Genomic DNA, 13,090 nt, shown 5'->3' with positions numbered 1-13,090 from the left:
GTCCTCAGCCACTTGTGGGTTGTTGACTGGAAGCCTCAGACTTACTCACCAAGTGGACATCTCCACAGGGCTTCATGAGTGTTCTTGTGATAAAGAACCTGGCATTTTCTAGAGTGAGTGATGAGAGAGAGAGAGAGAGAGCGCGCACGAGAGAGACTAAGAGGGCCAAGTCTTACAACCTTATAAGTGGACAAATCATTATATCTGCCATATTCTATTGGTCACATAGACTGACCCTGCTATGATGTGGTAAGAGACTACATGAGCACATGAATACCAGGAGGTAGGGACCAGTGAGGGACAAACATTGAGGCTAGCTACCATGTCTGCTATATCCCCTCAACTTTCCACAGACTTTTTCCTTGTTAAGCCCTAGCCATGTTTCTTTCCATCTAATACATTTCATGGGGAACAGCAAGGCTTTGTTTCTCCTTTTTCTATTATTTATTATTGTGGCACTCTTTCACATAAGAAAAAAATTAAGCATAAATTCAGGCTTTATATAACATTTATTTAATTTGAAAGATGATATATTCTTTAAACTATAAAATCTTAATACTGATCCTATTTTTAATGCTCTCTTAAAACCACCATTTTAGTTTTTTTCTTTGTTTGTTTTTGTCTTTTTGAGATACGGTCTCACTCTGTTGCCCAAGCTTAGAGCGCGGTGGTACCATCATAGCTCACGGCAGCCTCCGACTCCTGGGCTCAAGTGATCCTTCTCCCTCAGCCTCCTGAATGGCTGGGACTATAGGTGCGCACCACCACATCCAGCTAATTTTTTTTATTTTTTTGTAGAGACGAGGGTCTCGCTGTTGCCCAGGCTGGTCTTGAACTCCTGAGCTCAAGCAATCTTCCCACCTCAGCTTCCCAAAGTGCTAGGATTACAGGTGTAAGCCACTGTGCCCGTCCAAAACTAATGTTTTACTTTAAAAATTGGAGCACACAACAATGACCATACGTCAAAGAAAACTCCAATTTTAGATGACATAAAATAAGACTCTGCTTTATCTACCCTCATTTTTAACTTGAGCCTATTTTTAATAAAATGGATACATACTCCAATATTCCTATACTCCTCTATGAGAGCAAGATCTTTTATTATTTTGATATCACAATAAGCATATAGTATTTAATATGTTTACCCATTCAACAAATATATATTGAATGCTTATTAGGTTTCTTCAATTGAATTAAAAACCCTCTACTATCCTAATATATGTGAGGAGAGTCTACATATTTTTTTCAATGTATGTTACATGTTCAAGCACAAAGTATTGCACTGACACAAGTGGTTTAAGACTCTTATGTTCCTTATGAACTAAAGAACTGAATTGAATTTGACAACAAGTATCCCAGCCTGAAATCAATGTACATCTGGGATTGCATGCATTAACTGTAGCTTAAAAGTAATTGTCTAAGGGAGTAGGAAAACAACTACTGTGTGGATTACTATAAGGCCCACTTTAAGCTAATGAGATAATCATTGTAAGTACCCTCTACCTGGTATGCTTGAGCAGTTGCACTCAGATTGGAAGAGGTTTGTGAATGGCTACATTTTATGCTTGGTTAATACTAAACTCATTTATCTTCCTGGATAAAAATGAATGTATATTTGTTGATAAAGACTTCATTTCTTTTCACCTTGAACTTCAGCTGTTTTATTTCAAAACTGTGTTGTTTTAAAAACATTGAAGGCTTAAGATCTTCATATATATAAATAACTCAGATCCGAGTCAGAAACCCTAAATGGACTCAGATATGGGCCACTCAGAGGCCTGTATAAAGAATGAGCACCTAGGCTAAACTCCCTGGGAACATGAGCTCAGATCAAATTAGCTGATGCTATGGCAAGAAAAAAGGCAAGTCATGATCCTGTCCCAATCAGTGCTCTTTTCTTCTGGCTAGAGGTTTCTGGCCAAATGTCTGATCTTGCTGTGCAACATTGGGAAACACATTTTTCCTATGGCTCAGGCTCTAATGTGGCTTGGCACAGCACTGCCTGGTTTATCATGTTCTCAGGTCCAACAGGTTAAAACAAAACTATCAGCTTGAGCTGGATGAATTTCATGGTTTTTATAGATCCAAAATGGCTGATTATCAGTAATTTCACAGGGTTCAATCCAACATTTATACTTTAGATCCATAGGATTTAGTCAATGCTAGTATTCTATAAAATTCTAATTACTATGACTGACACTGGGTCATAGAAGTTTACTTTCAATAATGTGAAAAATGTGGCTCAATAAACTTAAAGTGCCAGGTGGTTAGGTTAAAACTAGTACTAGAACTCAAGTCTTCTGATGACCAGTTCTATGAGCTTTTCATGATACTAGGATGCTTTATGGTGGGATTCCTAATGTTTTATTCGGCCAACATTGTGTATTTTAAATTTGTTAATAACCAGCCAACATATTCAAAATGTGAGATTTCACATCAAAATACGGATTGTCAGTTTCTCTTTTAAAATGGGAATATTTTTGCCCTGGATCCAGGGCCTGGATTACAATGAAATAAACCAAATGAGTGTAAACTGTCAAACAGTGCCAAATAATTCAGTAATCAAGACAATTTTAGTATAATATTTAATAAATCAAAATTAATGCAAAAAATCCATAGTAAAAAAATCAAAAATTTAAATGAAGAGAGGCTAATGTTTATTTGTTTTATAACCCTCCACTACTGTGCCATGAGAATAGTCATTTTTAATCAGCCCTCTGCTCTGGGGTCGCTTGCCCATCAAGTCCTGCCACTAGGCAGGTTTATGAGGGTTGACAATGATATGCAAACAGATTGGACAACACAGAGCTTTATATATAGTCATGTTTTTTGATTGTAGACCTTTTAACAACTTTTTCCACTTTAGTTCAAAATATGGGAAGATATATTTTTTATTTATTTATTTTTAAGAGACAAGGTCTCACTCTGTCACCCAGGCTGGAGTGCAGTGGCATGATCACAGCTCACTGCAGCCTCAAACTCCTGGGCTCAAATAAATGATCCTCCTGCCTCGCCTTGTGAGTAGCTAGAACTATAGGCAGATGCCACCACACCTGGCCTTTTTTTTTTTTTTTTTTGTGGAGACAGGGTCTGGAACTCTTGGCCTCAAGCAGTCCTCCTGCCTTGGCCTCTCAAAGTGCTGGGATTACAGGTATGAGCCACTGCACTCAGCCAAAAGATAGGATGATATTTTGATAAGTGTATATAGACATACACATTTTTCCTTTTGATTCAGGTTCCAATATGGCCCCATACGGCACTGCCTTGCAACTAACAGGTGGAACTGAGTAGCTGCAGAACCTTTGGATGGAGATGCACTTTCCAGGCAGCATAGTTTCCACTTAACCTGCTTCACTTACCTGGCCTTCTTTGCTTTCTTTCTACTCATATTTTGAATGTCCATAAGCCCCAGAATTCAGAGCTGAGCCTTTTCTCTTCCCTAGGCAATTTCATCCAGAGATTGAAATTATGGATTTAAATGCCATCTATATGTCAGTAACCCTCAAACATATATGTCCATCCGTGACCTTTCCTTTGAGTTCCAGATTTAAATACTATGACTTCCTACTTGATATTCAACTAGGATGACTAATAGGATTATAAATTTGACCTATTCAAAACAGAAGAACTTTTTCTTTTTTTTCTCCAAACTTTTCTAATCTTTCCCATCTCAGTAAATGATACCACCACCATCCTTCCAGTTATTGAGATCAAACACATAAAAGTCCCCTTTGATTTATCTAATTTCATCTTCCACCTTTAAACCATTAAGAAGTACAGAAAAACTTTGAAATCTATTCATTTTTTTCTATCTCCATGGCTACTACCATGGCCCAAGATACCTGTCTCTTTTCCTCAGTGTTAGAAAAGCCTTTCGATTGGTCTTTCTGTTTTAACTTTGCACTCCATCCCCTTCCCCATTCCATTCTCCATTTAATAGTCAAACTGATCTCTCTAAAATATAAATCAGATTATTTTACCTCCCTGCTTAAAAACCTTACCCTCCTGCTTTAAAAGTCTTTCTATTGCAATTATACTAAAATCCATACTTCTAACTATGACCTAAAAAACACATCATATGATCCTGCATCATGATACTCCAACAACATTGGCTTCTATATTCTCAGGAACACGCCAGGCCCAATCTCTCCTAGAGGTCTTGTAATCTCTTGGCCTGTTTTGCCCTTTCCCCAGTTCCTCACATGGCTGATTTCTTCTCATTATTCATATCTAAGCTTTCCTCTCACCTCCCCATGGAGGCTTCTTTACTTAGCCTTTCTACAACAGGTCCCTTGGCTACTCTTTCCCATAACACCTCCTACCTTGTGAAATAACCCTCCTTATTTCCTTGTTTATTTTTTCTTCCTTCATGTGGAGTTCACTGATATACTCCCAGAATCTAGCTTAGTGCTAGGTAAGAAGAGATGCTCATTTGCTGAATGAATTGCCTACCTAGGTCCATGAATGAATAAATGAGACCAACCAATAGAAGGTTCTTATCTTTATCTCAAGAAGAAGACCTTAATAAGGAGTATTTAGCTGTTATAAACTAACTAATGAACCATCCAAATTAATTTTTGCTCCAGAAACACAAGCCTTTGTTTTTTAAAATTGTTATCTCCATAAACTCATTTCGGAGCAAAACATTTCACTTGAGAGAATGCACAAATCCTTAATGTAAATCAAAGTGAAACAGTATCAGTTTAGAGGAAATTTAGAGTTAATGACAACCACATAAAACTATGTGAATTACGAAGTAACTGAAAAATGAAGACAAGGAAATTTAGAAAATGGTATCATTTGGTGAAACTTTTAGAGAATAAAAAATGCCCTTGTAGTACTTTTTCTGTGACTTATTTTTCAATCTTTTGATAGCATCAGTTTCTGCCTACATTTATGTTTCCTAAATAACAGAGGCTCTCTGGCCACCATGGAATCTGGCCACCCAAGACAGAAATAAAAGCATCAAAAGGGAACTTACTTTAAATCAATTTGGTCATCTCACTCTTGTGATTCTTCTAAATTGGCAGCAAAATCCAAGATTTCACTTTTAATTGCTCACTCATCTCCTGGCTGTGTTATGGCATATCACCATTTGTGAATTTTATAAACAGTTTATTGATATATGTCAAATATATCATAAAATTCACCAATTTCAAGTATACAATTTAAATGATTTTTAGTAAGTTTACCAAGGGTGCAAACATCACCCTAAATAAATTTTAGAGCATTTTCATGCCTCCTCCCACCAAAAACATCTCCCATGTTCATTTAAAGTTAATCCAGATCCTCAATCTTTTCTTTTACCCAGGCAACCACTAATCTACTTTCTATCTCAATAAACCTGCCTTTTCTGGACATATCATATAAATGAAATCATACAATATGTTCACGATCATACAGTATGTGCTTCTTTCCATTAGCATAATGTTTTGGGGTTTATCCGTGATGTAGAAAGTAGTTCATTGTTTTAATCGTTGAATAACATTCAATTATATGGATATGTTTTATCTATCTATTAATTAGTTGACTGGTTGTTTCCAGTTTGGGGCTATTATAAATAATGCTGCTATGAACATTCACATCTGAGTCTCTGTGTGGACTTGCTTTTATTTCTCTTGGTAGATGCCTAGGAGTGGATATGCTGGCTTGTATGGTAGTTCTATATTTAACTTTTTGAGAAACTTAGTTTTTGAAAGTAGCTACAACATTTTACATTCCTACCAGCAATGTATGAATGTTTCCATATCTCTACATTCTCACAAGCATTTGTTACTGTAACAAAATTTATTATAGTTATTCCAGTGGGTGTGAGTGGTGTCTCATTGTGGTTTTACCTTGCATTTCTCTAATGATTAATGCTGTTGAGCATCTTTTCATGCCTCCCAGGTGGGTGGAGGTCATGGCTTTGTCTTTGGCAGACATGGGACAATTAGAGTCATTAACTGTAGTTGAACAATAGCCTAGAACTGAGGGCCCTCCCTTTAAAAGCTCCATATTTCTGCTTATGTACAGGAAATTGGATTTTGAAATGATAGTCTACCATTCCATTTTTCTTCTTTGCTGGCAAAGTAATAAACTTTTCTTTCCTTCTCCTCAACCACTTGTCCTCATTCTTCTGATGCAGGCTTGTGGACAAGCAAGTGCCAAGTTTTCGGTAACATTTGTTTCTAACAATTCAAAGACTTTAATCTTATCATATTTAGTATACTCGAAAATAATTTCAGAGGCAGTTTCCATTTTAGACTTACAATAATAATCAGTTTGGTGCAGTTATAGTCTACCCTGAAGAAACTTCTTTGTCAGTGTTCTATTCATATTATGGAAGAACATGATACTAAACTTTTATAAAGTAGAATGTTTTCTGCTACATGTTAGAGAAACCTCAACCACTCTGGCTTAAACAGAAATGAAACTTATTATCTCATCTAAGAGGAATTCCATATAAGGTGATAAAGCAGCATCCTGAGTTAGTTGAGTCAGTGGCTTAATATTATCATGAAGGAACAGGTTTCTCCTTCCTCTCCTTTCTTCCATCTGCAATGTTGGCTTCATCATCAGAATGTTAGAAAGATTGCTTTTACAATTCCAGCAACATATTGAGATGCAACAATTTACAGAAAATAAAGACAGAGCATCACTTCCAATATAAACTCTCTGTATACTATACTTTGCATGTCTAGTTAGAACAAATTCAGATGATGAGGCAGACAAAACATTTAAGCAAGAAAAAAATACATTTTCATATGATTTTATTCAGCTTAAAGAGGATGGCTGGGGTACACTGTATTATTGGAAAAACTATTCAGTGCCCCTCATAAGAGGATTATATATTCTCATATCCCTGATGTCATAATTGGCCATGTGATTTAATTTGGCCAATTATACATTTGACTTCCAAAGAGAAGTCACAAGATTCATTGAATGGTTCTATTTTGTTCTTCTTTTCTTTCTGCCACAATACCAAAACAAACAAACAAAAAATGAAAAAAACCTGTCCCAAATAGTAGCTGCTCCTTTAGCCTGAGTCTGGGAATGAAAATAAGGTGAATAGCTGCAGCAAGTCCTTGAAGTACAAAAGTAAGAAATAAACCTTTGTTATTATGAATTAGTGAAATTTGGGAATTTGATAGCACAGTATAATTTAGTGTAGGTTGACTGATATAGAAATTGGTACCAGGAGTGGGATGCTGCTTGAACAGACACGAGGCACTGGCTTTGGGGTTTGGCAGGAGGTGGAAAGGAGACAGTAACTGGCAGGTAGAAAGAAGATGACATGTTTTTCAGCAGCAAAACTTTAGGGAAAATTGATGCCCATGATTTAAAAGGCAGATAATACATCCAGTAAGCTTACAGCTTTAGGTAAAAAAATTGAGATAACAAATATTAGTGGCACATCTTCTTGCTATTGTCTGTACTTGTTAAGCAAAAATAAACAATAACAACAAGAAAAAACAAATAAAAAAACAAAAATTCAGAAAAGAATTGGCCAGTTTGTAAGCATAAATGAAATAGAGAGTATCAGAATTTTTTAAGAGTTGCAGAATTAGAAAATGCAACCAATTTTCAAATCTCACCAAGCTCTAAATATAAATGTAAAATTGAGAGAATTTTGAGTCCGATACTTAATGTGGACACTGCATTCAACAAATCTCTGAATAATTAAGGTGGCTCTCAGTAAATCCTTTTAGTTGAAAAAAATGGTTTCGGAAAGAGGTAAAGATGTGATTCTCCACAAATACCAATCAATTATCCACATATCAGCAATTATGTCTAAAGATAGTAGCATGCCTAGAGATAGAGAAAAGAACTGTTGGCATAACTATTGGCACACACGGTTGACCAGAATCAAATATTAAATCTCCAATGTTTATGAGAAAATTGTGCTGACAAAAGAGTCATATACTGCACTAAAAGCTGGTGACTGAATGGGACTTAAATCAGCTCTTAGACCCCATGTTCCATGGGTAGGGTGCAGGCTGAGGAAGCTGAACAGCCACCCAAAAAGGCATGTTCTCCAGTGCCCTTTTCAGATGTGGTCAAGAATAATGAAAAAGAGGGTGAGCAAAGAGTCATGGAAAAAAATGTCATGAGAAGCTACACTCAGAGAGAATAACTAGCAACTAATCAAGGAACATTACTAACCCTCTAGGTAAAAGGTCTTTATGGAGTCTGTAGGATTTCAGAATGTGTATTAATATGCCCTAATGACTGCTATGTCTCCTACTCTTCCTCTTTCAGGAATGGGAGCATGTATTTAAATTTATTGAAATAACTCATCCCTATCCTACCTTCATATATTGGACTTTTGGAGAGTAGATAACTTACCTTTTTTAGTTCTTAAGTTTCTGGATCTGAGGAATCGCTTCCATGCTTTATAGAAAGACTATCACAATATCTTAAACTTTGAGCCTAATACTATTACTGGGTGGGACTATTGAGTTATATTCTTTAGGTAGAGAATGAATATATTTTGCATGTAGACAAGAAGGAAGTGAATAGTAGTGACAAGAGTATGAAGTACCATAGGTTATATTGAATTATTGTTCAAAATATTTGGTGCTTCTCCCTGAGGGAAGATTATACATCCCTGCCCACTGATATCAGGCTTTGTCATGTGACTTCCTTTGGCCAGTAAAATATGAGAAGCCACATATGTGAATTTCAAGTATAAGCTTTATAAGCCATTTCACGGTTTTACTATATTCTTCATTTTCCTTTACTGAGACTGACAATGTTCCAGGTAGGGGCTGCTCCCTCAGCATGGGTCCCAGAATGAAGACAACATCAAACAAAGCTGTACCTAATTAATGTAAGAAATGTTACAAGACCAGGAAGCAAACCTATGTCATTTTAAGCTTTTGAGATTTGGGGTTGTTTTATTTCTGCTGCATAAATAGCCTCAGCTGATGAAAATAATAATTTCTTTCTTTCTTTCTTTTTCTGGTTTACACAACAAACATTTATTTCTTACAGTTCTGGAGGCTGGGAAGTCCAAGATCAAGGCACTGGCATATTTGGTTCCTGGAGGGGGCCCTCTTCCTCCTTTGCAGATGGCCACCTCCTCCCTGGGCCCTCCCATGGTGGAAAGAGAGCGAGAGAGTGAGCAAGTGCTCTGGTCTCTCTTTCTTTTCTTATAAGGATAGTAATCCCATCATGAGGTTCCCACCATTGTAACCTCTTCTAAACCTAACTACTTCCCAAAGACCCTGCTTCCAAATACAATCATGTTAGGGGTTAGGGCTTCAACGCGTGAATTTGGGAAGACATAAACATTCAGTCCACACAATACTCATGTACAAGTATTTGAGTACCTGTTTTCAATTATTGTTTCCTCTTGTCCTTCTTCAGCATGTTCTTCTACGCCTTGCATGTCTTATAATTTGAGTACAGTGTTTTTATTTTCTCTGTAGTCTCTCTTTCCCCCAGTTTATTGTTTGGTATATTTGCCTATCCTATTTTGTATGTGGCCTATTTGGGAGGAATGTGCCTCATTTCCTATTGTGGATCCAAGCAGTTTCTATTCCTTCCTGAAGTAAATCTATGTGCAAGGTTTTTCTCTTATTCTTTGAAAACTGCTTTAGTTCTCTGACACTTCAAATTCTGGTCATAGGCCTCAGACTATTGCGTTTCTATTTATCTATGAAAAGGCCTAGTATTGGCACATGGATGTGATACACTGGTCATTTGCAAGGTATCACTGACCCTGGAAAAATGGCTTCCCACATCTGAGGCTAGGGGCTAAGCTGGTGGCACCTCTGATGGAACATTCCTGGTCTGTGGTACATCTCAGGTAGCTCTTTTCGGCTGACACAGTTTTTCTATTTTATTAAAATCATGTATCACTCAACTATAGGGATATATTCTGAGAAATGTATTATTAGGCGATTTCATCATTGTGCAAACATCATACAGTGTACTTACACAAACGTAGATGGTTTAGCCTTCTGCTCAACTAGACTATATGATATAGTCTATTGTTTGTAGGCTATAAACCTGTACAGCATGTTACTGTACTGAATACTGGAGGCAACTGTAACACCACAGTAAGTATTTGTGCATCTAAAAATATCTAAACATAGAAAAGGTACAGTAAAAATATGGTATAAAAGATAAAAAATGGTACACCTGTACAAAGCACTTACCATGAATGGAGCTTGCAGGACTGGAAGTTGCTCTGGGTTTGTCAGTGAGTGAGTGGTGAGTGAATGTGAAGGCCTAGGACATTCCTGTACACTACTGTAGACTTTATAACACTTAGGCTACACTAAATTTATAAAAAATTTTTTTCTTTCTTCAATAATAAATTAAACTTAGCTTACCATAACTTTTTTACTTTATAAAGTTTTTGCTGTTTTTTAACTTATTGACTCTGCTGTAGTAACGGCTTAAAACACAAACACATTGTACAGTTGTACAAAAATACTTCCTTTATATCCTTATTCTATAAGCTTTATTCCATTTTTGAAGTTTTTAGTATTTTTTTACTTTTTAAATGTTTTTGTTAAAAACTAAGACATAAACACACACATAAGTCTAGGCCTACACAGGGTCAGGATCATCAAGACATCACTAGGTGACAGAAATTTTTAAACTACCTTATAATCTTATGGGACCACTGTTGTATGTGCAGTCTGTTGTTGACCAAAACATAGTTATGTGGTACATGATTGAATTTTTGATCTTTTTATTCTTTAAATACATCTATAGATGTACCATAATATACAAAGGAATATGGTTTCCTTAATTAGACTTAATTCCAAAGTCTAAAAAATCAGAAAATGACTTCTTTAAAGACAAGCTCTGACACAACTCTTATCTGCCTATCTAAATCTACATAAATTAGTATCATCCTTTCTACTTACATATATGTAAGTTTCTAACATCTAGATAAATGATGCTATTATCTCAGTATTCAATTAGAGAATTTGCTGTTCCCGATACACTCAGTCTAAATTTACATTATAATACACAAGCCCTGTATACTATACTTATTCCCATTTGCATGTGTTCCCAAATTAAAATACTTTGTTACAGATAAAAAAGCCAAAATGCATCCTTTGGGTTTCTTTTATAGAAATGGTTTTTAATATCACACATTAAATATTTTTTATACCAAATAATCTTCTAAATTAAATCCATTCAGTTCTCAGCATGTTGCAACTCAGTACAACTATTTGAAACAAAAGAGGAGAGAGGTTACCTATAACAATCTATGTTTTCGTTGAATATAGCAATCAAAGGAAATGGTTACTAGAGTACTAATGGCATATCTATCAGTATATTCCAACCTGAAATGAAAATCAAAATATATATATTTCATATTTTATTATATTAACATTATTTATGATATTATTTATGATGATCTTATATACTGAAAAGTTTACCTAAGATTATATTACAAAGAAAATCATAATTCCAGCACTGGTTCTACTGTTTATAATCAGGATTGCTTCCTGGCAAACCAAAGAATGATTTCCTAAGCAAGTAAATAGAAAACAAAGCTGCCAAAGTCCCTTTGCAGATTTATATTTTTCTATTTAGTGTTTACGTTTTACCATAAAGGAATCAGAAGGAATATTATTGTGAAAAATACAAGGATTGAACAAAGCCCAAACAAGCCAATGAAAGAGATAAACAAATGAGGCAAAGAAGTGGGGGGGGTAGAAAACTAAAAAGCTAAAACAACTCAGTAAGTATTAAGTCACTTAATTCTAATCCCATATCAGGAAAGTAGCAGATTCCCTAAGCAATATTACACGGAGATTAATTTTTTGCTCTGTAGAATTCTGAGCCCTGTTTTCAATAGAACCATTTTACTTTCTAAATATAGCTACAATAATTTTAATTTAGTTGACCACATTATCCATTATTATCCATTTGAAGGATCATCTGAAGCCTTCTACCTTTGCTATTAAAACCGTCGGGCCAACAGAGAAAGAGTAGGACTGGGAAGAGACCAAAGACAGCAGTGAAAGGCAGTACAAATGCCTGTGTGTTTCCAACCACATGCCCAAGTAAATGCAGCAAAACATCATTCACTTGAACTTCTTTGGATCTGAATTACAAAATATTTTAAAATAATATGTTTTCTACTTTAGGTATATAAAATAAAGCCACTTGTGACAGCAGTAGTCAAGAAGAGATATGATTTTTTTAAGCAAATGTTTCAATCCTCAGCATATTATGTGCAAGTGGTACCTCTGTTACTCTGCACTCTCATTTCCATGCTCATAGCCACATTTACAAATTTCATCCATTCTACAAAAATGCTTATTCTTTCTGCCCTATTCTGCTTATTTGTATTAACAAAACAAGGATTAAACTAATACATACTTCTTAGGATCGTTGTGGAAATTCAAAGAATATATGCACATAAGGCACTCAGATTAGGGCCTGACACACACATTAAGTTCTCACTTAATTTTAGCTCTCGTAATTACAGAGAAAGCAAAGGATAAACTGCATTGTTGACTGTTGTATTCCATACCAAACAGAATGTCTGGCAGTAGTAGCTCTCGAATACCTACTTTTCAATGAATAAAGAACTCTTCCTGGAGAAGTTCTTCTAATTAGAGGATGAGAAGAAAAAGAACCAACAAAAGAGTTTCAGGTAGAGGTAAGCAGTAGCAGTTTTTAAAACTGAAGGAAGTTCAAAAAGTGCAAGCACTGGAACAGAAAGGCACTGAGTTCTATGATCAGCGCATTAAAGCAACTTGCTTCCCCTGCGAATTATATTAGGAAAATAAATTAGCAAGTTTTATTTCATAGTAATAAAATATAAACAGACCCCAAATCTCTGGTTAAATTTGGTTGATTACTACAGATTGCTCATTAGGAAAGAGTACCAAATTTATCACAATAAAATTTTGTGTAATAAATATGGGTAGAATATATTTTAGATGTGCCTAAAGACCATTAAAAGATGGTTTTCTGAAAGTTTGTAAAACTGGCCAGGCATGATGGCTCACTATAATACCAACACTTTGGGAAGCCAAGGTGGGAGGACTGCTTGAAGACAGGAGTTCAAGACCAGCCTGAGCAACATTTTGAGACCCTGTCTCAAAAATATAGTTAAAAAATAGCCAGG

Source organism: Propithecus coquereli, unplaced genomic scaffold (assembly GCF_000956105.1).
Source record: "Propithecus coquereli isolate 6110/MARCELLA unplaced genomic scaffold, Pcoq_1.0 Scaffold1, whole genome shotgun sequence".
Taxonomy (NCBI): Eukaryota; Metazoa; Chordata; class Mammalia; order Primates; family Indriidae; genus Propithecus; species Propithecus coquereli.
This window is presented reverse-complemented; position numbering follows the sequence as displayed.